This window comes from Palaemon carinicauda, chromosome 21 (assembly GCF_036898095.1).
Source record: "Palaemon carinicauda isolate YSFRI2023 chromosome 21, ASM3689809v2, whole genome shotgun sequence".
Lineage (NCBI taxonomy): Eukaryota > Metazoa > Arthropoda > Malacostraca > Decapoda > Palaemonidae > Palaemon > Palaemon carinicauda.
In genome coordinates this window covers 127,716,812-127,744,208 of record NC_090745.1, presented here as the reverse complement: position 1 = coordinate 127,744,208, position 27,397 = coordinate 127,716,812, and the positions used below count along the sequence as shown (strand labels likewise).

At 35.9% G+C, this 27,397-nt stretch overlaps 1 long non-coding RNA gene across 1 annotated transcript in view; it reads left to right on the top strand.

Annotated features, from left to right (window-relative positions):
* The first annotated feature begins 11,262 nt into the window (after nt 1-11,262).
* The window catches only part of LOC137614787 (uncharacterized), a 283,769-nt gene continuing 267,634 nt past the window's right edge, over nt 11,263-27,397 (top strand). The window contains exon 1 of the long non-coding RNA XR_011039157.1: nt 11,263-12,489. This is a non-coding gene — a long non-coding RNA (uncharacterized lncRNA). The remainder of the gene's footprint in view (nt 12,490-27,397) is intronic.

The window sequence follows — 27,397 nt, the reverse complement described above, 5'->3', positions numbered from 1 at the left end:
TCGAAGACATTTGGATGGCCTCCCTTCAATTATGGGTATTTATGGTCCCTTCTCACTCGGCACTTTCCAGTTGAAAGGGGTGAAGGGGGGGAGGGAGGGAGGGGAAAGGATGGGCGGTGGGTGGCTTCATGTTAGAAAGGGAGGGGTGGTCTTCATCGTTGACCTTACCATCCAATTTATCAGTTTGAATTTTCTCACAATCTTTAAGTTTCAATTTTCCCCCGTTTATCAGTTTCCATTTTCACTCCATTCAGTTTTAGTTTTAGTTTCTGTTAAACGTCTTCTACTTTAATTTTTGTTTTTCATTCATTCAATTAGTTTAATTTCACATCCCCTGTATATATCTTCACTTTAGTCATATTAAATTTCACCTCCTGTTCACTTTATAGAAGTCTGTTTTCCTCTCAACTTTATAGGCTTCTTTATTTCACTTCAATTTATCATTTTCAATTTCCGTTCTACTTTACAAGTTTAATTTTTCATTGACTTTTAATATACAGTTTTAGTGCTAATAACTTTTCCCATTTTTCAATTTTAATTTTCCCTACATTTTATCACTACTACTGTTTACTCCAAACACTATGAGTTTCAAAACTCTCCATTTTATCGGTTTTCATTTTCATATCACTTTAAAAGTTTTTTACGATTCATCAGTCACAATTTCTTTTAATATGTCTGCCATGATGTTATTTCTATTATTGTTTGTTTTTCCAATAAATCTCTCTTTGGATTTAGATTCTCTCTCTCTCTCTCTCTCCTCTCTCTCTCTCTCTCTCTCTCTCTCTCTCTTCTCCTCTCTCTCTCTCTCTCTCCTCTCTCTCTCTCTCTCTCTCTTTTTTTTTTCCTGTCCTCTGCCCTCACATTCTCTTTACCCGATCATTAACTAAAATTTACGTTCACACAAACGAGTCACGCCAACGTCCTCTTTAATCATGGACACAAAAACAATTACTTGAAGAGGTTGCAAAAAAAAAAAAGAAAAAAGAAAAAAATAGCCACGATCGAGCTGGTTCCCCTTTATCACCATTAATGCCTCATACTTCAACCTCACTCCCCACATCTTATTTTTCCCCTCCACCTCCTGCTCCTCCTCAAACCTCCACTATCTCCTCCTCCTCCTCCAGCTCATCTTTCTTCGTCACAGAGGCCCTTCTCTTTGCTATTCGAATATTTGAACAACACGACCTCTTCCTTCATATTCCAATACATTCATTCTCTGCCTCGCATAAATACATGACATCGGACCCTCGTAAATTCAGTCCAAGTGACCATTCCAGAAATGATTATTGTCCAGGGGTATGAAGCTGAAGAATGAAGGAGGGCTGGGAGAGGGGGCGAAGGAGGGACTGGAAGGAAAAATGAGAGGCATTGCAGCACTTTTATCTCTCTCTCTCTCTCTCTCTCTCTCTCTCTCTCTCTCTCTCTCTCTCTCTCTCTCTCTCTCTCTCCTGCAAATTCAATTTCGCACTGCGGTTCAGAAATTGAAGGTACTTAATTTTTGAAGCGCCAAAAAGTTCGGACATAAAAATCTCTATATTCGACACAAATTTTAAATGAATAGTTTTTTGAACGACATACCTATAATTTGCGAGGTGGGGGTGGTGGTATCGCTCACCGGGATAAGGGGGTTAATCCCGGAGGTTGGGGAGGGGTGGCTAGGCACAGTGAAAGCGAAATGAAGAGAAAACAGATTTAAGGGAATATTCTAAAACCAAAATTTTCTCCGATAATAAATAATCTAAAACTGAAACTTTACCAGATTTGTTTTTTTTACGGACATAGCCGTAGGGAAATATGACATCCGGATAGAAACACAACAATAACAATAGGTGACAAATATTAGCTGTAATAACTTTAGTGAGAAAATTAGCATTTGAATAAATAACTAAAACAAAACCAAGAACAACATTAACAGCACCTTCCAATCCAAGAAGTTAAACTATAGCCATGACCACTAAAATATGAGACTAAAATACCGATAAATCATCTTGCTTTTCTCTCTGCTTGATCAAAAATCTTCTGTTGCATGATAAAAGATATCCACAATAAGCAGATTTATAGTTATTGAAAATTATTAACCAACCAATCTCATAATTCGGGATGCCAACAGGTTCAAGACAAGACATAACGATATCTTATTCAATATCAAACGTGCACAAATACATTGTAATAATCGTTCCCTCCTCACATATACATACACAACAACAACAAAAGCAGCCGTTTCTAGTCCACTGCAAGGCAAAGACCTGAGACATGTCCTTATTCATGTCTGGGCTTTGGCTAGTTTTCAACACAAGGATGGCCAACTGCAGATTGGCGATGGTGGTAGACTTCTGTCAGTTCGTTCACAGCAAACCAACCTGATATGGTGGCCCTGACTATCTAATTAGGAAAGCAAGATGCTATAAGCCCTAGGGCTCCAACAGGGAAAAATAGCAGCCTTGCTGATCAGGGCGATACACAAACACTTGCACCATATTAAGGTATCTCCATTAAGAAAGGGATACACACACATATACATACATACATACATATATATATATATATATATATATACTGTATATGTGTGTAAAGTGCATTATATAACTACATAAATACATAGTTTATATATATATATATATATATATATATAAACAGATCAATGATATTGAAAATAATACAATAGCCTTCAGGCTCTACTGCTTATAACGAATCGTGTGTATATCGTTTCGTTTTTGGATAGAAATAAAGATCAAATGATAAAAGAGGTATCCTAACATGGTAGACACACCTTCAACTTGAAATATTACCCTTTGTTATTTAGTGCCTTAGAAAACCTAATCACCTAGCACTTGGACGTTACATGAAATTTCCGAAGATTTCTGGAACTGCGCCAGTTAGTATCAGTGTAATTTATAACTCTCCTATCAATGGTCCATTGTCGTACAACTTAAACCAGCTTTTAACCACTGGTAGTTGGCAAGGCTTGTGCGCCAAAGTAGTCTGTCTTTAATAGTCACCAATAAAGGAATTGACCAACTGATCAGATGTAATGTTGATTACGTTTGTTGGTCGAGACATCACCGGTTGTGGTGGCCACACCTCCATCCCCGTTCTATCTATTCATCTAGTCTATTCATCATCTCCCAATACCTTTTTCCACTCGGACTTTTGTCTTTAAGAGCTAGTTAATTATGTGGCAAATTGGTATTTTCATATCACCCTTATTTACCCGAGTGCGTTAACAATTCCAAAAATGCGGTTATTATTTTCCGGGCTGTGGTTGGCTATTGGAAACGTCCCTGCTTGGCGACTGGTGTTCGTGTTCCGCTCAAGCTCGATAGTTTCTAGTAGTGTCTGCAACCTCACCATCCCTGTGAGCTAAGGATAGGGGTGTTTTGGGGGAGCCTATAGGTCTTCTGTTGAGCCATCAGTACCCAATGCTTGGCCTTCCCTGGTCCTAGCTTGGGAGGAGAAGAGGTTTAGGCGTTGATCAAACGTATATAAAGTCAGTGCCTAGGGCATTGTCACTATCCCTTACTTCTGTCATTCATGAGCGGCCTTTAAACCTTTAGTAAGTAAATCAATGCCTAATAATTAATTGTGTATCTCAAATTGGCACCTGTCGGCCTTTCATTTGAATTTCATGAAAAAAAATCAGAGTATGACTGCAATGTTTAATTAAGGGCATTTCAATGCAATTTAAAAGAATCCCACTGGCATTCTAAAATTATTAAAACAGACATAAATTATACAGTAAACAAACAAGCAATAGGATTACGAAAATAACCAACAAATCGGAGCAAATGTATAAACAGACATAGAAACAGAGAGAGGAATGAAATTTCAACCTTCCACTTGGGAGCCACGCAATAAAAATACAGAGAGAGAGAGAGAGAGAGAGAGAGGAGAGAGAGAGAGAGAGAGAGAGAGAGATCAAACGGCTTCTGGAAGAGCCCTCAACGGCCTCTCGTTTTGCCATCTATCGGAGCCAAGTATAACAAAATTCGACTGGAGGAGGGGAGACATCACTTCAAAAAGATTGATCTATTGAAAATCGGGCGCACACCGTGTCCCCTTACAACCCCCCCCCCCCCCCCCGATGTTTTCGGAAAATGAAGAACGAATGCCAAGTTAGGTCAAGATTTATATAATTTCATTTGGTGATGTCAGCTGGAATTTATAATATGTTTTAAAGGGTCCAAAAGTCTTATTAGAAGGAAATTGATTTCCTTATATGTGTAATAATTCTAGAAGAGGATAATATATTCCTATAGGGATAAAAAAATAATAGAGGGAGTTAATAAGTTTCTTTTATGGGTCAAGTATATTTTGGAAAAAGGTATCAGGGACCTTAAAGGTTCCGAAAAACATCAGTTGGTATAATAAAAAATGGTAGGAGTCGTAAGCAGTGTTCTATATCGTAAAAGGAAAAAAAAATGAATAATAAAAAAATCTTACGACTAACCGATAGATTTTTAAAGGATGAAAAAAAATCTAAGGGCCTATAAATCACATTACACGAGATATATAATGTTTTTACAGGGTAAAAAAATCATCAGCTTCAAGAATTTACATTATAAGATACTGAACTTTATCAGTTGCCAGACAAATCCTTGCAGAGGGAAATAAATATAAAAAATACTTTAAGGATCAGAATCTCCTCTCAAGAGATGGTATTTAAAAGCCAAAATTCCTACCAGTGATAAGAAATTTATTCGAGGGCCAAAAAATAAATATCAGAGGTAACAATTTTCTCAATGGGTGATAGAATATTCTCTTTAAGAGGCCAATCACAGTAAGTAGTTTTTTAAGGAGTCTATATGACCTCTGTTTATAAGATCAAAAGGCATTCTGGTAGGATGAATCTAGCCCACAGTTACTAAAAATGTGAGAAGAAAACAAAAACAAAAACAAAGTCGAAAAGTTCAAAGTGAACACAGCGTAAGTAAAACTTTTTGAAAAAAAAAAAAAGTATGAACGACGAAACAAAACATGAACCAAAGCCGGTAGAAAAATAAAAATACAATAACTCTTATTGAATACAACAATAGGCAGGTAAACGACAAAAATTTCTCTCGACAAAAAATCTTTCAAAAAAAAAGAAAAGAAAAAATCGGCACCAAAGAGTGCAGGGAAAAATAAATTTCCTTTTTAGAAAAGTCGAAGGCCACGACGACTCCAGCTGAGAGAGAGAGAGAGAGAGAGAGAGAGAGAGAGAGAGAGAGAGAGAGAGAGATGATAACGCAAAATAAACCGGCTTTATTGCAATCTGGAGGAGTGTTCAAATACCCTGCGTTTTATCTCTTAAGTTGGCTTCTGACTCCCCCGCCCCCCAAGTGGTCAGCAATCTCCCCTAACCCCCCCCCCCCCAACACTACACCCAAAGGCCACCTATAACCACCAGCCTCCCACCCCACATTCAAACCAAGACTCCCAGAAGATGCTAAGATGCTCATTCCGTTTCTTAAGACCTTAAAATCCAGAAAATTTGAAACCTCTCTCTCTCTCTCTCTCTCTCTCTCTCTCTCTCTCTCTCTCTCTCTCTCTCTCTCTCTCTCGTGGCTATACATGTTAGAATAGTATAAAATTTGCTTCGGCATCAATATTATAAAATGATAGTAAATATCTCTCTCTCTCTCTCTCTCTCTCTCTCTCTCTCTCTCTCTCTCTCTCTCTCTCTCTCTCTCTCTCTCTCATACATATGTTAGAATAATAGTAAGAAAATTTGCTTTGACATTCATATTACAAAAGGATGCTAGTAGAAATATCTCTCTCTCTCTCTCTCTCTCTCTCTCTCTCTCTCTCTCTCTCTCTCTCTCTCTCTCTCTCTCTCTCTCTCTCTCTCTCTCTCGTTGCTATACATCTGCTAGAATAATAGAAAGAAAATTTGCTTGGACATAGGTAAGAATAAAGAATAAAGAATGCTGGTGAAATATAAAAAATAAACAATGCATGTTGGAAGACAATCCTAAATTTCGTACATACAAAAATAACAGCAAATGTCAAATAATTAGTAAAGCACCGTGATGTATGAATCAATATAGCGTTTTTTTTTTCCAAGTAGCTAATCATTTAAACAGATATATATGTACTTTCTAATCATATGCATGGTGCTTTTCCATGTAAGGAATATACATTTACGTAAACATCGGGATTTTCGTATCAACTTCCTTTTTGTCAACTGGGGTTTCACTGTATCCAGCTACTGCCAGTTTGAATAACCGAGGACTAAGACTAGCGCAAATATTGCAAGTGATTCTTGGCGGTGTCTTGGCAAACCGCTGTACCAGAAGACTTGCATTTCCTTTACTGTAAAGTTGTGTTGCAGTCTTCCTGCCTGTACTATTGACGCATATGTTCTGTGGTGCAGGAGAGTGGCAATAATACTTCGTCATTATGTATCATTGCTTTGATTTTTCTAGTTTTACTGCGGTTTACTTTATTCTGTATGCTTGTTAGTTCTTCATTACCCCTGCCAACGAAGTTGGAAGGAGGTTATATTTTACCTCTTGTTTCCGTGGTTTTTTTTTTTTTTTTTTTTTTTTTTTTTTTGTGAATAGCTTCCTGCCAACAATTTCAACCGTAGAGTAATGGAACTTGTTGGGATTAACTGTTATGTAAAAATCTAGAATTGATTAAATTTTGGAAGGTGAAGGTCAAAGGTCAAGGACAAGCAAAATGTACAATTCATGTAATCAGCCATTAGTTTGAACATCGTTATCACAGAGACTTCAAACTTGGTTCATATGTGATATATGAATATACACGCCAATTACTACTGTACATGTTAAGGTCAAAGGTCAAGGTCGAGCAAAAGGTCAAGATATAAGCTGCCGCGGCGGAGGTCTGCGCTCTACTGAATGCCCCTCTAGTTTATAATCTTTTTCCCAAAATAAGGTAATTTCAGTCTGTAAAATCATTCTTTAAAGTTAATGGTCCTTTCGCCACATCCCATATCCATTTTTCATCATTTTCAAAATAAATAATTAATAATAATAAATATCAATTGTCGTGTGAAGAACTTCATTTTCCCATTATAATCTCAGCGCCTCAGATCAACCTATATAATTCCTTACAGAATGAAGGATCATTATTCTATGGATTGCTTTAAAAGTCAGATCTGGTAATGACTCAAGGCAATTAAATAAAAAAAAATCCCAACTATACATAACTTGCTATCACGACCCTTCTTATATTACTGTCTATTCTTTACGATGTGGTTAACCTACCGAAAGCAACATTATTATTACTATTATTATTATAATTAATATTATTATTATTATTATTATTATTATTATTATTATTATTATTATTATTATTATTATTACTTGCTAAGCTAAAACCCTAGTTGGGAAATCCTGATGATATAACCCTAAGGGGTCCAACAGGGAAAAATAGCCCAGTGATGAAAGGAAATAAACAAACCCCAAGAGAAGTACAGGACAATATAAAATATTTTTAAGAACAGTAATAGAACTTCCATATATAAACTATAAAATCTTCAAAAAAGAAAACAAGAGGAAGAGAAATAAGATGGAAAAGTGAGCCCGAGTGTATTCTCAAACAAAGAGAACTCTATCTTAAGACAGTGGAAGACCATGGTACAGAGGCTATAGCACTACCCAAGAATAGAGAACAATGTTTTGATTTTGGAATGTCTTCCTAGATCAGCCGCTTACCAGAGCTGAAGTGCCTCTCCAACACCCCCACCCCCACGCCGCGCACCACTTCCTCGTATGGAGATTGGTCCCATCTAGGAAAGATTCATGCGGCAGTTACTGAAACCGTTTTGCCAACACCTGATGTGTCATGTAATAGTTAAAGGGCAGCGAATCCCTCCTTGACACGGTGATTTACTAATGACTCCTTCAATAAATCTGTGCTTGAATCATTACTTCAATCCTTATCGTGAAATTGGAGGGATTCGTCTTGAAGTGACGAGCAGTTCTAAAAGCAAACACCTTTTACTATTAAATGCACATTCCTATAACCTTCCTCTTTCAACACACCAACATCCACACAAATACAACCAAACACACACGCATATACACACGTACACACACACACACACATATATATATATATATATATATATACATATATATATACTGTATATATATATATATATATATATATATTGTGTGTGTAGATGAAATAAAATATCCAAGTTATGGATCTATCTTCCTCATAATGCTGTTAAATGATTCCTTGTTCTGGTTTATATGTTTAGAGTTTATTTTACTTTATAACATCTTAATTTGTTATATTTTCAAATATTTCCCTTTTATAGTTTGTACTCTACATCTTCGTTTCTATTACGTATTTGTCTGCTTTCATAACTCAGGCTCTTGGGCTTGTAGCAATCTATGGTTGTAGCTTGGCTTCTAATATTGGTATGTGTATGTACACACATATGCATATATATATATATATATATATATATGCATATGCATATGTGTATGTATATATACTAATTATATTTATATATGCTTGTATATATACAGATATATATATATATATATATATATATATGCATGTATGTATATACATACAGGTAAAATAAACGACGTAATATCTCTAATAAATTGGGAAGAAAGTGCTAATGACCAGTCTCTGGAAACAGGGGAGCAAAAGAGAGCAGAGTAGGAGAAGCGAGGAGAGACATGTTGGCCAGTAAAAGTTGCAGGTACTACATAAGCATTATTACCTCCTCCAAGGAAGTTATGCGATCGAGTTTGTTTATTTGTCTGTCTGTAGACAGAATTACATCATAAGTACTAGACGGAGTTTGACGAAATTTCCACCACAGATAGATCTTAGGTCATGGACGGCCCCATTAAATTTTGGAGATGATCCGAATCCGGATTTGGATTTTTCACCATTACAAAGATGACGTCGAAACAAATTGGCGGATTTTGACCAAATGTCCACTACAGATATATCTTAGGCCATGGACGACCCCATTAGTGTTTGGCAAAGGTAAGAAATCTCTGATTGCTCTTGTTAGCAATCTGATTTCGTACACAAAGTTTAAATGTATCTAAAGACACAAATACAAAATGAAGAAATCTAGACATTACAAACGGGTGAATATACTCTATATAATAAAGAGCGTGTCTGTGTGTGTGTATGTATATATATATATATATATATATATATATATATATATATATATATATATATATATACCGGTCATGCCGAGCTCTCCCCGTCCCTGGGGTAGGGGGGAGGAAGAGTAGTCATACCCTGGTGAGAAGGGGATGTGTGTGCTTGTGTGTGTATATCTATCTAAATATTTATTCGTCATTTTTGACGGATCGCTTACACTAGTAAGAAAATTTTGACTAATCATATTAAATATATCAAAACAGACGAAATGGCATTTGGAAGCTGAGGATGAAGGAAGTGATTGACCAGGTTATCTGGCGTAGCAATACATGCCATGATTGATTGATTGATTATCAGTTATCTAGCATTTTGGTCGAAGGTGATGGAAAGATAAAAACCGATACTTCGGATACTGGCAGCAATTAAACGCCTTTTCTAGCATCCCAGAGTGCTCCTGAGAGTTTGACCTGGGATCTTAAAAAGGCTCTCAATTAAAACTTCCCCTGAATTTTACTTCGGCAACAAACGCTGACTGAAGGAGGAAAAACTCACAAATAGAAAAAGGAGGTAAGAAAAAAAATGAAGACGAACAAAGCACATTACTCATTCGAGAGAAGACAAGACAGCTAGTCGATACATCAGATTTTCCGGAATGCTAAGACCGAATGGATATTTTTCGATGGACATAGGTGAAAGGTAACCCTTAAATAAGGACTGAGAGACATGAGACTTGGATATATGAGGGGATATGCAACTACGACAATAATATTCATAATTTCATGAGACACAAATCACATTTATGAGTCCAAGTTTTACGGATTTGCATTTTAAAATTAAGATAACAATGATTAAACTACAGGAAAACTGTAGCCTCCTAGCCTCCAGAACTTGAAACGCGAGGTTTACTAGACCAAGGTTCTAAACCAAACCCTTTTGTTGTTGGGGATGTACTGGATCTTGTGGAAAGGAGTATGCAGTGACATGGAGGGGGGGGGGGACTTTTGGCGTTCTCATCGTGAGGGTACACTCGGGAACACTATTCTACCTTATTTCTCTTCCTCTTGTTTTGATAAAGTTTTCATAGTTTACATAGGAGTTGTTACTGTTCTTAAACTATTTTATTCTTCCTTGTTCCCTTTCCTTACAGGGTTATTTTCTCTGTTGGAGCCCTTGGGCTTATAGCATCCTACTTTTCCAACTAGGGTTGTAGCTTACCAAGTAATAATAATAATCGTTGTAGTAGTCGAAGTCGAACTGCCAGTGATTTGCGCTATCTTGGAGCATTATAAATGTTACAGAGGCTGTCTGCGCAAATATCTGGCCGTCATTTTAGCCTTCGGAAAGCATTGTAAATGGAGCAATCTATGGGATATTGTTCTTTCCGAGTGGTTGCCACTCAGCGTGACAGGAAAGTTATATATATATATATATATATATATATATATATATATATATATATATATATATATATGTCTATGTATATATATGCATGTATATGTATATGTATATGTATATATATATATATATATATATATATATATATATATATATACGTACATTTCCAAATTCAAAAAATTTACCTTTGAAAGTTACAACAAGCAAGGTGAGTATTCGTAATGAAGAAAGTATAAAAAATATCAGGTTTCAAAGGGACACTGGCTACATATAATGGAATGAAGATTTTTACTAGGAATATAGAAGCTGAAATACTAGGCTCAATCACTCGACATTTTTTGTTATTAATATTCTATATTAGTAACAGTAAGGGTTTTTTTAACTGAATATACACAATAAGGTGTTCAATACATCGTGTAGATCAGATAATAAGAATTATGCCACCCCTCAAGACTTTTGACGTCATAAGTTCATAGCACACTCAATTGTGTTTACACACCTAAATCATTTCTATGCCTTCATGCTAACTACTTAAAAGCATCAACTTATCATACCATAACAATCTGATATAAGTAAAACTGTCCATATAACAGCTCGAAAGGTAACAGGTTGTGTAAGAGTCAAGTACTAAGTTCAAGAAATTATATTTTCACCAGCAACATTTAAAATCCTCAGACAAGTTACTGTTCGAAACCATATTCATTTGAAATAACTTTTTGACTGACCTAAACGAATCCGAGCCGGAAGTGCACCGCTTATCCGCCAGTTTAACCAATACTTCAGAGTAGACTGTTAGCGGTGGTGGTCAAGTGGTGGTAGTGTTTACTCGTGATGTTAGAGAAATGTAAGAGTTGATGAAAAGGCTTGGTTCTGGCAGTGATAAAAGTGTTTTAACACAAAATCATGAAAAAAGGTCGTAATAGCTGACGAGGGAAGTTGCAACGGAATAAACTAAATTAAACACTGCAAGTTCGATCACAAGAATGCAGATTACTGAACAGAAAAGAGGGTGTTGTATAAGACTGTCTTACAATATGACATTTCATTATTATAATGAATGTGTTTAAGACATGATAATGAAACTTCGATGGTTAAAAATGTTACCCAACTAGGCTACTAAAATGAGCTGGACAATTTTAAAGATGTATACAAAGTTTTGAATCAACAGTGCAAGAATATAGTGTATGTATTCAGGACAGACTTTCTTTTTTCTTTATTTCAGTTTACTGCCTCTGGAAAATCTGATACTAACACAAAACCCAATTGCTCTGTACCAAGTTATTTAGAATTAAAATTTAACGTCACGGAGCATATGTGACAATTCATGTGCAACAACCAATGGTTATCATCCCAAACCTGACCAGAGCTAATACTGTTTAACTTCAACGATATAAAGTAGTGGTTAATCGAATGATCATCCACCTTGATGCTCACCAAAACAAGCCTTGCTTGAATTGTGAAGTTGTGATAGAAACTCCTGCGGCGTGGGTAACATGAAACACTAATTGCTTACGGCACAGACTGGAAAATAAGTTGTACAATAAGTAGTGGTTACATGTAATAAAGTACAGCACCTTCGGGCACACTTATTCCAAATTATACTACCGGATGGATCACAGATGCATACAATATCTTCGAAAGCAGGAAAGGGACTTTAACACTGCCAAACCCCATATATACGTTGTTGGACTGAAAGGCTGTTAAGTTAGTATTTACTGTGGATTATCAGTGACATTTGCAATGCAGTGTATTGGAACACTTTTCTGATGGGAAAGGATTGCCTATTTTGATCAACACACTACAATTTTTTTGTAAGAATGAACACTTTTCTAATGGAACAATATTACCAGTTTTGGTTACCACACTACAAAAATTCTGTAAGAATGTCCTCATCTGCCTCTATACAGTCTATCGTTATCGATTACTTTGTAATACTTTGAATTTCAGGATAGATTTCTGATTTTACTCTGCATGACTGCCGTCGCTTTCTCCGGCTGGCTGATGGTGAGTGTTAAAACTATCAATATCAATATTAGTAATATTAGGGTCTTCATGCACCAAGAAAGGAAAACTCACACTCGCCAAAACTTTATCATAACCATTACGATCAACCTCATTCACTTTACTCATCTGTATTCGAGTTATAGTCACTATAAAGGAAAAAAACTTAACTATCATTTAGAACAACAGAATTCGAAGAAATACTTAAACACATTCAACGGACTTTTTTTTTTTTTTTAACAACTGCCGTATCCCGATACTCAATCTTTAGTTTTAACTGTATTGCTGCTTTATCAACTTGTAGTTCATTTACATCTTACAAAGCATAATGCCATAATGTATCACTTGCTGCCGACCAGAAGTCCCCTCCTCTAAAAAATTACAAGTAGAAAATAAAAGATGCATAGCAAATTAAGCTTTAGATCATATAATCTGCCGTATAGTACCAATTTATATATATATATATATATATATATATATATATATATATATATATATATATATATATATATATATATAAATATATATATATTATATATATATATAAATATATATATATATATATATATATACATATATATACATATATATATATATATATATTTATATATATATATATATATATATATATATATATATATATATATATATATATATATATATACATTCAGTAACGCTTAGCTCTCCACGTCCCTTGGGTCTGGGGGAGACGGAGTAGTCATATCCTCTTGAAAAGTGAGTGCGTGAGTGCGCATATCTATCTGAATATTTTAAAAAATTTTGGCGGGTCACGTAGTCCTACACTAGTGTGTGTGTGTCTGCGCATATATATATATATATATATATATATATATATATATATATATATATACTGTATATAATTTATATATATGTATATATATAATAAAAACACACTGAACGACAGAACGAAAAATAATATCTAAAGCAAATAACCCTCCATTCACCTCGCCCAAGGCGTTTTATAACATTTCCCTAAATTAAGGGGAGGGTGAGGGGGGAGGGGTTGAAGGAAGGTAAAATTGAAAAGATCCCTACCCTAATCCAAGCTTTTCACTCCTGACCCGCAATAAATTACAGCCTTCTCCCAGCAAGACATTATTGCTCCAGAATACTGAATACCAGATTCCATTACTCAGTTTGTCTTGAGTCTATCGAGGTTGCCAAAGATATATATATATATATATATATATATATATATATATATATATATATATATATATATATATATATATATATATATATATATATATATATAAAAGGTATGTCTACATGCCTTTGTTCATATAGTGTATGTATGTGTATATACACCTCTTTAAAACCCTTTTGTCTTAAACACTGCACTTCCTGATAAGTCTACAGAGAGAGAGAGAGAGAGAGAGAGAGAGAGAGAGAGAGAGAGAGAGAGAGAGAGATAGAGAGAGAGAGAGAAAGTTCTTTGAAAATATATATAGCCTATCATCTCATATCGTGAGAGCCTCAGCGAGCCTCATCCCACTACCATTGATTAGGAAACATTACATCTGATCTCTCTCTCCCTCTCTCTCTCTCTCTCTCTTTGAAATATCATCCCTCCAAACAGATACCAGTTTCACACTTCAATGAAAAATGCATTCCATGTGGTAAGTCATATATATGTTTACAAAACTTTTTCTTTGCGAACGAGCAATTCTTAATTTTCAGGTGAGAGAATACAGACACGAAGCCAGTCCCTTTTTCAACTTTGACAATTAACTTTTAAAGCGGGGAACGAAGGGGAGGGGTATGAAATGAGGTAATAAAAGGCTGAACTTGCTACCAACAAGGCAAGAAGACTGCGAGGTGATGAGGGAGGGATGGTGCGAGGGAAAGAGGCCAGACTGAGTTGAGACAAGGAAAAATTCACTTAAATAGGATGTATATAAAACATGGAAATCTATTTAACATATAAAAAGCAATAAAAGGTATAATCAAAGATATCAAGCGTTAAAGAATTGATAGAAAGTAATTATATTGAGCGAACTAGAGCCACCCAGTTTCGATCATTACATAGTTTCATTGAAAATGACGTATTTACTCTCCTTTCCTCTGAGAGTCGTTAACTAAAAAAGGTATTGAAGTTGCATACGCTATTAAAACATCATTTCCTTTCTCATAAAACATTTCGGTACTTACGATGTATGTAGGGGAAGGGCAAACTATGAGAGAGAGAGAGAGAGAGAGAGAGAGAGAGAGAGAGAGAGAATGTTGATCCGCTTGTGACAATTTCATTCTTACTAAAGATTTAAAATTCACTAACTTGCTAATCAAGAGAAAGAGAGAGAGAGAGAGAGAGAGAGAGAGAGAGAGAGAGAGAGAGAGAGAGAGAGAGAGAGAGAGAGAGAGCCAAGGGGAGGGGAAACTTCAAGTGCAAAACTTTTGTCTTAACCTGAGCCCCAAATGACCCCTAATTATGGTACTTTCCTTTTATGTCAAACTCAAGTTGGATCTTTTGTGAATTTCTCTTCGCTTTAGTGGTGCCTAATTTGACGTCTTGTACGAGTTGGGGGGTTAAGGGTAAAAAGGGGGAGGTGGGAGGGGGGGGGGAGAGTTGGTCGATGAAAAGGGATTCTTAAACCTCGTCGACATTGTGGGGAAAATATCATAAATGACAATTTTTTATTGTTTATGATTATAGGAAGAATTATTTATACATTTACAGCCATCACTATTAGGGTTCGCTTGATCGTGCAACGTGGTACATATGCATGTTGCTTTTTCTATTTGAGCATGTATGATCGCATGACTGTTTGCGTATGCATATTACATGATTATTTCATATGATCATATGACTAAGTGTACATGTATCTTGTTGTCACTACTCCTGTTTGTGAGCGATTATATGACAAAGGTTATTTTGCGTGTATATTTGCTATCACCATCTGTGCGTGCACAATCTTGCGTGTGTTTGTGAGCAGATGTTTATTCATGGGCTTGTATGATCCAGTGACTTATAAAGTGGGCTGTCCATAGTGTGACTGCTTGCAGCTGTATTTACGAATGTGTTTATATCTGGAAGTGTTTGATTTTGTATGTTGTTTTTATATAAATGTAGGATTGTGTATGACGCGTTCATATCTTGAAGTGTATGATTTTGTATGTTGTATATATATATATATATATATATATATATATATATATATATATATGTGTGTGTGTGTGTATGTTTGTGTGTGTGTGTGTGTGTGTGTATGTTTGTGTGTGTGTGTGTAGGATTGTGTATGATGTGCTTATATCTGGAAGTGTAGGATTTCGTATGATGATTATATCTGTAAGTGTATGATTTTGTACACGTTTATATATGATAGAGTATAATTTAATATATGTTTATATCTAGAATGTATAATTGTGTGTAAGTATATATCTGTAAGTGTATGATTTTGCATATGTTTATATCTGATAGAGTATAAATTTGTATGCTATGTTTATATCTGGAAGTGTCTAATTTTGTAATGTGTTTATCTGGAAGTGTAAAATTCTATATGACTTGTTTATATCTGGATGTGTATGATTCTGCAGTGTGTAAGTTTCCTTGAACGATAATACGACCGAGTTTGTATGTGAGTCTGAAACCGTGTGCATGTGTACCCACGCCATTCCCGACAATCAAATCCGAATGACTCACAAAAATATAGTTTAAAAACGCTTTCTCTTGTAAAACCATACGGCCAGACACATAAAAGCTCCCTCATAAAAAGTCAGTAAAAGATTTTCTTAAGACGGTCTTCTTACTGTAATAGAACAGCAGTAAAGTTGGCTAAGATCTGTAGTTTCTTTTATGGTGCTGAGACCGGGAGTGGCAAGATTGCCTAAAATATATCCATTCGAGCGAGAAAAATGGTGATAATGGACAGACCATAGGCTGCTTGAAATGCAGTCTATGGTACAGACCCATATAATTCTAAAAACATCTAAGAACCTGGCTTCATATTTCTCCCATAGTGTTCTTTTACTTAAATAAAACTAATAGAACTTGCTTGGCCATGCGATTCCTTCCCATCTTAACCACTTTCAGTTACCCCCTAAGTTTCGGAAACAACCGACCAATCAGTGTAGCGATGGCCCGTTCTTTTCGAACGACGAAAATTCAATTTACAAATCCCTCAGTTTGGTGTCACTGGCTTGTCGATAACACGAGAATACCCTGTCAGTTAGTCAAGCGCTAAAGCATAAATGGATTAGATATTCTCTCTCTCTCTCTCTCTCTCTCTCTCTCTCTCTCTCTCTCTCTCTCTCTCTCTCTCTCTCTCTCTCTCTCACTGGATGAAGGAATGGAGCTGCGAGAACAATGCACCATATCGTGTCACTGATTTTTATTCCCTCCGAAACGACACATATCATTTGCGTCCAACCCGAACGAGCAATTCTGGCTTCAATGTTTTCAAACTTTGAGAGAGAGAGAGAGCGCTCGATTCGAAAGACTCGGCCAACTAGGGCAGTGTGAGTGATAGCAGTAAGACCTCCTGTAAGGATGTTAAAAGTTAGCCCTGCGATGGACAGCAGACCATTTATATCCATTTTCAAATGGTCAATCCTTTACCCTCGTGCCTCTTCCTTCCACTTTCATGTTACGGACATGTCGGGTTGGTTTCTGCTCCCCTTGGGAGTTTCTTGACGATATTTTCCTGTCGCAGAACTTTCTTGTTATATTTAAAGGAAGCTATTCATAGTTTGCCGATTGCAATGCACAACCAAAGGAAATATGATTGAGCTTCAGTACTAATCAGCTGGATATATTGTCATCTGCAGATTAGCATTATATAACATATTTGCCTCTTCTATATTACTCATTAATTTTTTTCTTAAGGAACTCCATATTCAAGATAATATATGGACAGAAAATTAGATAACCACAAAAAAAAAAAAAATTAATCCTTCCCCTGAATTCATACATTTCTTCAATAAAATAAAAATCTTTAAATAGCCAATCTTGTGTTTGGTAAAAAATGAATAAAACACAAACTGTAGCAATGCACCGACAATACGAAACAATGAACCACCAAGAATGAAAATCTACACCGAATCAGACAAAAGGAGGCACATGCAGAAAGGGCAAACAATACCAAAGAAAGAACAGCACAAACAATGCCAAAGAAAAAAAAACATAATAATAGGCACTTGCAGAAAGCACAAGTAATACTATAGAAAGAGCAGCACAAACAATGCCAAAGAAAGATCACACAAAAAGAGGCCCATGTGGAAGGTACAAATAATGCCAAAGGAAGAACAGCAAAAACAATGCCAAACAAAAAACGGCATAAACAATGCCAAAGAAAGAACAGACATAAGAGGGCACATGCAGAAAGCGCAAACAATACCGAAGAAAGAACAGCACCAACAATGCCAAAGAAAGAACACACAAAAAGATGCACATGTAGACAGCACAAACAATACCAAAGAAAGAACAAACAAGGAGGAAAAGAAGCCAGACAAAGATACGTCCAATCCAAACAGACCAAGAGAATCAGACCTCCCTGTCTGAGGCTCCTTCGCCTGTCCACCTCAACAACACAATTAAGTAGAAATTGAATTTCAAGTCAACGATTTCTTGTTCATTACGCGAAACAAAACAGAATGAGGAAAACGAAAGACCCGGATGACAGCCGGAGGGACATTCGACCTTCAGTGAGTGACGGACAGACAGACAGCAGAACAGACACATTATTGATTGTGGATCCCCCATGCAATAAATGGCGTCCATAATTAATGTTATTCAAACATAACATATAAGTGGTGACGGCCCATTAAGATATCTCTCTTTCGGTGTTACATTTTTCGTTGTTTCTCGTCTTCTCTTTATACATTACTAACACACACAACTGTAACAGCAATAGAGAAGTCTCACACATAGCCAATGCAAATTTTCAGTCACTTGAACATAGGTTCAAATTTTGAATAGTAATGGCATAATAGAAACGTCCCTGCTTGGCGTTCTGCTAGACAGGAGAACGAGTCCCGCTCAAACTCGATAGTTTCTTGCAGTGTCTGCAACCTCATCATCCTTGTGGGCTAAAGATGGGAGATTTGCGGTAGCCTATAATATTTATCTCCCGAGTTATCAGCCCTCACTGGTCATAGCTTGGGAGCTGATCATATGGATGTATGGTCAGTCTCTATAGCATTTCCCTGCTAGGGCATTGTCACTGTCTCTTGCCTCTGCCATCCATGAGGAGGGGCATTTAACCTTAAAAATAATGAGAAAATGCAGTATTTTTTTGGTTGATTCTTTATAATGAAAATTTGTAATATATATACATTTACTTCCTTGAAGAGTGGCGTCAGGGAGTTTAAAACTTCTGATACCAAGACAAAGTTTCAAGGGTTAGATTGCGAGCTAACCCCAGTAAATGCTGGTAGTCTTTTAAACCGAACACGGTCCCAAATATTTACAGCCAGAGCACCCAGCTACTCGGTCACGGCGACTCCCCACAAGGATCCTCTTGTTGTTGATTGCCTGGCCCTTTCTGGCCAGACACGGGCGCTTGTAATATTGCAGCCCGTACATGCTGTAAGTAATTATCATTTAAATGTCGCTCATGAATGGCAGAGGCAAGGGACAATGACATTGCCCTAGCAATCAGGACAATGCCTTAGAGACTGACCATATATTACATGACCAACGCCCAAGCCTTCTCTCCACCCAAGCTAGAACCAGGGAGGGCCAGGCAGTGGCTGCTGATGACTCAGCAGATAGACCTATAGGCTTCCCAATAGCCCCCAACCTTAGCTCACAAGGATGGTAAGGTTGTAGACACTAATGGCACTAACGAGTCTGAGGGAGACGTTACCAATCAGGCCACAACAACAAGGGATAAAAAGATATTCTTTAAACTATATTAGTCAATTCTCCCTTATTCATTTTCATACGATAGGCGCTCTTTGCTTTTTGTAGGTGACCTAAAATGGCGTTGACAGGTGAGGCTACAGGCCACATTGAACTGTGAGACACCCATCGGTTAGTCAGGTAGAAAAGAGAATAGTATTCTGTAGAATCCCCATAAGTAGCAAAGCTCGGGAAAGGAGAGGGATAATAAAGGAGCCCAAAGATTAAGTTTCAGAATTCACGATAGAGTTTACTTTTAGCTTCAGCAGAAAAAAACTAAAAAGGAAATATGAGACTGAAGTCGCCGGGATAGGTGGGTCGTGTTCCCATGGATTCTAATAACCTGGACAAATAAGTAGTTTCCAACATATCAGACTGATCTATACATATGTATGTATGTATGTATGTATATATATATATATATATATATATATATATATATATATATATATATACATATATATATATATATATATATATATATATATATATATAGGCCACGCGCTCAAATGGTTGAACGCAATACGTTCCATTCATTATACCACAGAAGGCTTTTGTACCACCACCTTTTTAATCAAAATAATTCAATGAAGGAACTGCGGTTATGACGATAATAGGTTTTATCGCACGCTTTTCAAATGAACTAATAAATGATTTTATGAACCATTCTCCATTAAAAAAGTAATTGCCGATTATGTCTTTAGAAACATCACATAATGCACCAAATATGTGACACTTTTAGATTCTTGTGGCTACTTTGCATTGCTTTGCATGAATGTTTGCTAATTCTGCAAATAATAATGACAAATTCCCCAAAACACCCCTTCGCTGTATTCCCTGATATCAATCCTACCTATCCTATTTACGCGTTGAAATCCCCGAGCATAACCGGGCCCCCAATCGACGAAAAAATTCTGTCGTTAATGAAAATAATCCACAGACTTTTCCTATGAATGTACCATCGTCGGCCAACTACGAAGTGCTTAAGTTAATCCGCTCTTGCCTGTTCGCCATCCAATTTCAAAAGACTATGGTAGCTCCCCCTTCCATTACGCATACTTTGGTTAATTAACGTCTTTTCATTTTGCCTTAACGAGATAAAATAAATTCTTTTTCTTCTGAACGCCTGTCCCATTATGGGTTTCTTCTCGTTTACAAAGCGCTCGACAAGAATAATGGGGGTGAAATAAGCATTAATTAATATTATATTTTTTTTTTTCAAGTCCATTCAAAGATGCACAGCGGGGCTTTGAGATCTGCTGTAACTTGTATGCATTTACTTTCCTAATCAAGGGCTGACCCTTGTCTAGATGACAAATGTCTTCTCCGAAACACTTCAAAGGTTGGATCGGAGATAAACATGAGTAGCATAATCTTTGATGGCGTAGTTTCAAATTGTCCGAAATTACTTTTACGGCAGTTTTTCTTGTTTTACATCGTGCTTTCTGTTCTAAAAACTTACAGAGAGTCATGTATCTTTTAAATACCCAACCTCTAAATTTAAAGTTAGTAAGATTAATATATGCTACTTTAATTTCTAGCGAAACGGGAATTCGCTACAAGTCTTGAAAGAATGCTTGCTATTTTAGCCTTTTTCTCTGTATGACTAATGGGGGCTGTGGCATAATAACTTACGTGTCAATTTACTAAAATGTTTACCCCGTTCAATTTTCTAAGTCCATGGTGGGTTACCCTGCATGCGTTGTTTGTATTCACTTTTGGAAGCTTTCTGTGTTTTGAATGACATAATCATTAGCTGGCTTATTGAATCAGTTAAGAGCTTCCAAATATTTATTCATAAGTTCTTCGATGTTGTTTTACAAGCGGCATTTTGTCCCTCCGCAAAACGCCTTCCACAGGAGATTTGAAGCTTATTTCTTAATTTAGGATAATTTCCTTTATTTTGGTAGTTAGTTTAGGTAAGGTTAGATTAAGTAACAATTATCTTTAAAGCAATCCTTGTTCAGTATGTACCTATTCTTGCTCATGTGAAATTAAACAAATTCCCAAATGACCCACATGATTGGCGTGCGCAGCTCATTTATGTAACTCTTGTTTATCTACAAGCGAAGCGAGCCAAGGCGGAGCAAAACTCATTTGAGGAACGAGAAGCGGATAAGTAATCATAATACTTTAATTCCACACCACTTACACAAATCATATATTTCTCCACCTGGTTATTTTGTGTTTTTATTATACATTTCTGACCATAATAAGCTAATCACTTGCTTTTTGTTTCCCCCATCCAAAATCCCGGTTTCCCACTGGGACCCCCTTAATTCTTATTATATAGGGGGATAGGACAACTCAAAAAAGGGTGGCTTGCCCCTGGTCAGAAATAAATACATCACAAGATAACGGGTATGAAAAATATATGATTTATGTCTTTGGCTATAAATCACAGTATATATTTACTTTTTAATAAACATTTGCTTTTCTTCATGATAATAAGTTATGAAAACTGATTTAATGAATACGAGAACCTTGAACAAATTATTAAATCTTGGAAACTAAAAGGGAGAATATATATCTATATAAAGTAAAATCTCGGTTACGTGAAAAAACCATCCGAAACTCCACCCTTATGCAATCATTGCGGGTTCAATTCTCCTCGACTACATGAGAGAGAGAGAGAGAGAGAGAGAGAGAGAGAGAGAGAGAGAGAGAGAGAGAGAGAGAGAGAGAGTAGGGGAATGGTGGGCTTCAAGTCAGAAGTGACTTCCACAGATTGACAAACAGCGTAATTACAATTCAAACGTCATTGTTAACTGACTGAAATTCAACACATCGCCTAGACGTGAATTTAAAGTCTGAATATATTAAGGGAATTATAATACCAGGCAATACAGCCTAAGAGAGACCGTTCACTGCCTCTTAATACAGAATAGAATGAAAAAAACTATCAATACCTTAATAATAATTCGAACTCTCAGTGCCTTAAAAATAATTCAGAAAAAGGCAATCACTGAACCTACTTTTAAATTTGGATGTCAAATCAAAATTATTTTTAAATATATTGTGGTAATATCTAGGGTAATTGATTTATTAGACTTCTGGCTTGTTGACATCAATCTGCGCTATCATAAAGATACTTAAACGAGACAAACAAACATTAGCGTAGAGGATGTTGTGGCCTGATCGGCAACGTCTCTGCCTGGTGTGTGCCAGATTGGGGTCAGAGTCCCGCTAAGACTCGTTGGTGCCTTTAGTGTCTGTAACCTTACCATCCTTGTGAGCTAAGGTTGGGGGTTTGGAGGAGCCTGTAGGTCTATCTGCTGAGCCATCAGGAATCATTGCCTGGTCCTAGCTTGGGTGGAGAGGGAGCCTTGGGCGCTGATCATATAATATATAGTCAGTCACTAGGGCATTGTCCTGCTTGCTAGGGCAATGTCACTGTCCCTTGCCTCTGACATTCGTGAGCTGCCTTTAAACCTTTAAAGTGATCTACTTATATAAAGGATCAATTAAAACAACGTGGAATCCTGATCAAGTTTAATTAAACAAAGCTGCAAGGTGGTTTATTTGATACTTCAGCTCCCATGAAAACCAGTCAAGGTGATATACAGTATATGAACTTAAGAAAGCTTAACCCATCGCCCTATCTAATGAAAATGAGGAAACTCTTTAAAGATGTATATTTGAGGGTTTTAATGTCGCCCGTGTATAACACAGGCAAGAGACAGTGTCAGTGCCCTAGAGACTGACCGTATTTATGTATGATCAGCGCCAAAGGCCTCTCGCCATCTAAGCTAGAACCAGGGAGGGCCAGGCAATAGCTGCTGATGACTCAGCAGGTAGACCTATGGGATCACCCAAACCCCCCATCCTTAGCTCACAAAGATGGTGAGGTTGCAGACACTAAAGAAACTATCGAGATTGAGCGGGGCTCGAACTCCAGTAGGGTAGATCACCCAGCAGGGATTTTTCCAATGGGCCACCACAACCCTAACTAATGAAAATGAGAAAACTCTAGAAAGATAAATATTTGCAAAGAAGAAATCCAAAGATACAAAGTTCATTTCTAGTGTGTTTGCATTACTAGGACTTATCTAAACAGCGCTACCATGACCTTTTAACTTCCCTTCAGGGGTCTCCACAGTGGATCATCCGTCTCCATCTACTTCTATCCACTGAATCCTACTCAATCACGCCAACTGCCCTCGTATCTTCTCTTCATCGAATGATATGCTGGACAAAACTCCGATGAAAAAAAAAAAAAAAAAGATATTTAGGGAGAGTTATTTCGCTTAAAGGATTGCTGTTTGACATCTTGTATCTTCTCTTCACCGAATGATATACTAGACGAAACTCCAATGAAAAAAATATTTAGGGGGATATTTCTTTTAAAGAGTCGGTGTTTGGCATTTTATATCTTCTCTTCATTGCATGATCTGCAAGACAAAACTTCAATGAAAAAAAAGATAATGTTTAGGGAGTGATTTCTCTTCTTTGGTATTTCGAAAAGGATTATGTACACGAGAGTATAATAACAACTTTTCTAATATCAGTCAAATAAATGAAATGCACTACAATGAAGCCTTTAGTAATGAATAATAATTATAAAAAAACAGTGAAAATCATTCACTTTAGCAACTTTGCGATGTGCTGGCATCCACTAATAACCATGTATCTTTACCATTCCTTGTGTAAGAACAAATTCACACACTCCAATTATCCTTTCAATAATAAATGATAATTCGTAATAATGACTTTTACAAAGACATCCACACAAAACTTAATGTTACATTTTTAACAAAAGAAACCGCTTCAATCAACATCAGCTAAATTATTATTATTATTTATTATTACTTGCTAAGCTACAACCCTAATTGAAAAAAAAAACCGGATGCTATAAGCCCAAGGGCTCCAACAGGGAAAATAGTCCAGTGAGGAAAGGAAATAAAGAAATAAATAAACTACAAGAGAAGTAATTAACAACATGAATTTTTTTAATAAAACGATATCCGGTTTAATAGAATTCCCTTGACCATTTCCAGGTTAACCATTTAACCACCCAGTCATTTCGTTATCTGGATTTGGCACACAGAAAAGAGCTCACAATGAGGGCAGCAGGCCGTTACAGTCAAAATATGATATATAGCCTACAATGTTGACAGAAGATAAGCTAGATGTGATATGAACTCCTAGTAGATAGGCACGTATCTTGCATGTTTAAAAAAAAAAAAAAATTCACCTATGTCATCAAAGGTGTCAAATGCTAGAGTAAATAAAATACAAATAACGTTAGTAAACACACATAATATTGGTAATATAAATTACACAAACAATTCTTGAAAAGTCATAACGAAGGCGATCAACCCTTGAGTATAAAAAAAAAAAAAAAAAAAAAAAAAAAAAAAATGTATCAACATTTGGTCAAATAAAAATCAATAACACGAATGTCAATTTCCGCCAGTACACAGTTTAGTGGTGTGAAATACACATACCTAAAAAAAATTAATTAATGCATTCCTCACAATCAAACCGTTATTAATTCACAATGACGCGCTACAAAACTCATGCTACAATTATAGAGAAAAAAAACAGGGGGTGGGGGGTTAGGAAGCAATTATCTTTTTCTGATAAGAGGAAATCATTCATAAAAGATTTAGGCTATATCATTATTATCATTACTAGCTGAGCTACAACCCTAGTTGGAAAAGCAAGGTGCTATAAGACCAAGGGCTCCAACACGGAAAATAGCCCAGTGAGGAAAGGAAATAAAGAAATAAATAAACGATATCCAAGTCTCATGTTGCTTATGGATTTACAACAATAATCAAACTACTTGTTATGATAAGCAACTACGGCGACCCTCTGAAGTCAAAGAGACCAGTCCCAGTTTGTTCAAAGCATACACACACACATATATATATATGTGTGTGTGTTTATATACATATATATGTATACAGTACATGTTTATGAGACATATATAAACATGCATGTATATATACATAGATATAACATATTAATAGGTGTATATACTTATACATATGTGTATTTCAAAACACATTCTCCCTAAAGGTGTTAGACCCGGATCTTGACTAGTCCATCTAAAATCACCTGGGCCAAACTATACCTTTCCTGGGCCCAGGCCCAGTCAGGACCACGCTTAGTCATTCCCGTGTATAAGCCTACATATAACTCGATAGAATTCACGTTTAATTCTGAAGCATATTTGAAAAAAAAAAAAAAAAAAAAAAAAAAACGTAGTAATTGTTAGGTTTTTGGTTGTTCAAATACCAAAATAAAAAATGTAACTGAAGCTGGATATTTCAATTTCCAAAGGACAATGTGTTCATTAACAAATGGAAAAACACAAGTCGACGTGCAAATACGATGTTTGAAAATGCAGTTACATGATCAGTCCACTTTACAGGATTAGGCAGACTATGAAGTCACGACTTTTAAATTATGATAGGCCGACTTGCAGAAAAACGTCTTTGCAACTCATCTACCAATTTGATTTAATTTGTTGTTGACTTATATATGTTAATATGCATATGAATGTCTTGTGCGAAATTAATTAATAGATTATTATATACATACATTTATAAGTTTATATATTACATGCATATACAATGTACATATATATATATATATATATATATATATATATATATATATATGCATATATATATAACCATGTGCAATTATAGGAATGGCAGCTGTTGCAAAAGATGCGAGTCCAGAAACGAAATGAAAGAATCTGTATAAACCTCATGATAAAGTTACGGTGGTTATGCAGCGCGGACTTGTGTGGGGAATTAGAAACAAGCAGGATATTATGACTTTCATAATTCAGATCATCTCAGATGTAAAAAAAAAAAAGTACCTAAGTACGATAATGAATGTTGGAGCAAATATATATTTCTGTCGTTGCTATACTGCATGATAATGGATAGACTAACCTCTGCGTATTTAAGGAGATAGAGACTGGTCATCTTTTAGATAAAATTTCCTTCAAGAATCCTGCTAGTCTTTGTAGGTAATCCCCATCTGATAAGTTATCTACTAGATCAAGGCTATAATTCAAAGAATGGAGACTGTTTTAGACTTAGTGTTCGTGAAATGTTCATTGCTATTAATCTAAAGTATTAGCATATAAAATCAATGAGATGCATCTACGTGTCAGTGGACAACAGATATATCCAGTTTACATGAAGTACAGTTATTATCAAAATCCTACGCTGATGAACTAAGATATCTTGGAAGAAGGATTTGCTGAAATCAAATAACAGGAAAGCAACATAAAGACTTCATATCATTTACCAAATGTTGGTTTGATTTGATGACTTCGAACAATAATCTTGATTTTATCTCATTGCGTGGTGGATTTGAAATGCATACTGAACAGCATTTAAATGTTCTATCAAAATTTTCCCAACTTTATGCAATAAAGCCACAAATAATACCTCTACAGATAACCCTTGAAATGAATTGGTTAAGCGAGGGGTAATTGTATGGTCCTTCTACTGAGTTCTGTGGGTTTCGTACTAGTCATGCTACAACCCCGGTTGGAAAAGCAGAATGCCACAAGCCCAAGTACTCCAACGGGGATAGTTGCCCAGTGAGGGAATGTCAAATAAGCAATGTATAAGTAATGAATAAAAATATAAAATATCTTAAGATCGTTCCACAATCTGATCGCATCTGGAATAAAACTTCTAGAATACTGTACTGTATAGTATTGAGCCTTATGACGATTGCAAATCTGTTATAATTAACTGCTCACATGGTACTACATACATTATGGTACCGATCTGACTACAAAGTATTGTCAGAATTATGAAAAATAATGAAATATTTTAGTAACTGGCACTTTCAAGTATATTAAAATACACGAAAGCACCAGGTACTAAATATTTCATCATTTCCTACTGGCTTTTGCTGTATTGTCACGTGATGATTTTGACAGCAAACCATATACACACACAAAATATATAATATATATATATATATATATATATATATATATATATATATATATATATATATATATATATATATATATATATATATATATATTCATACGTTAACTACATAATCGTG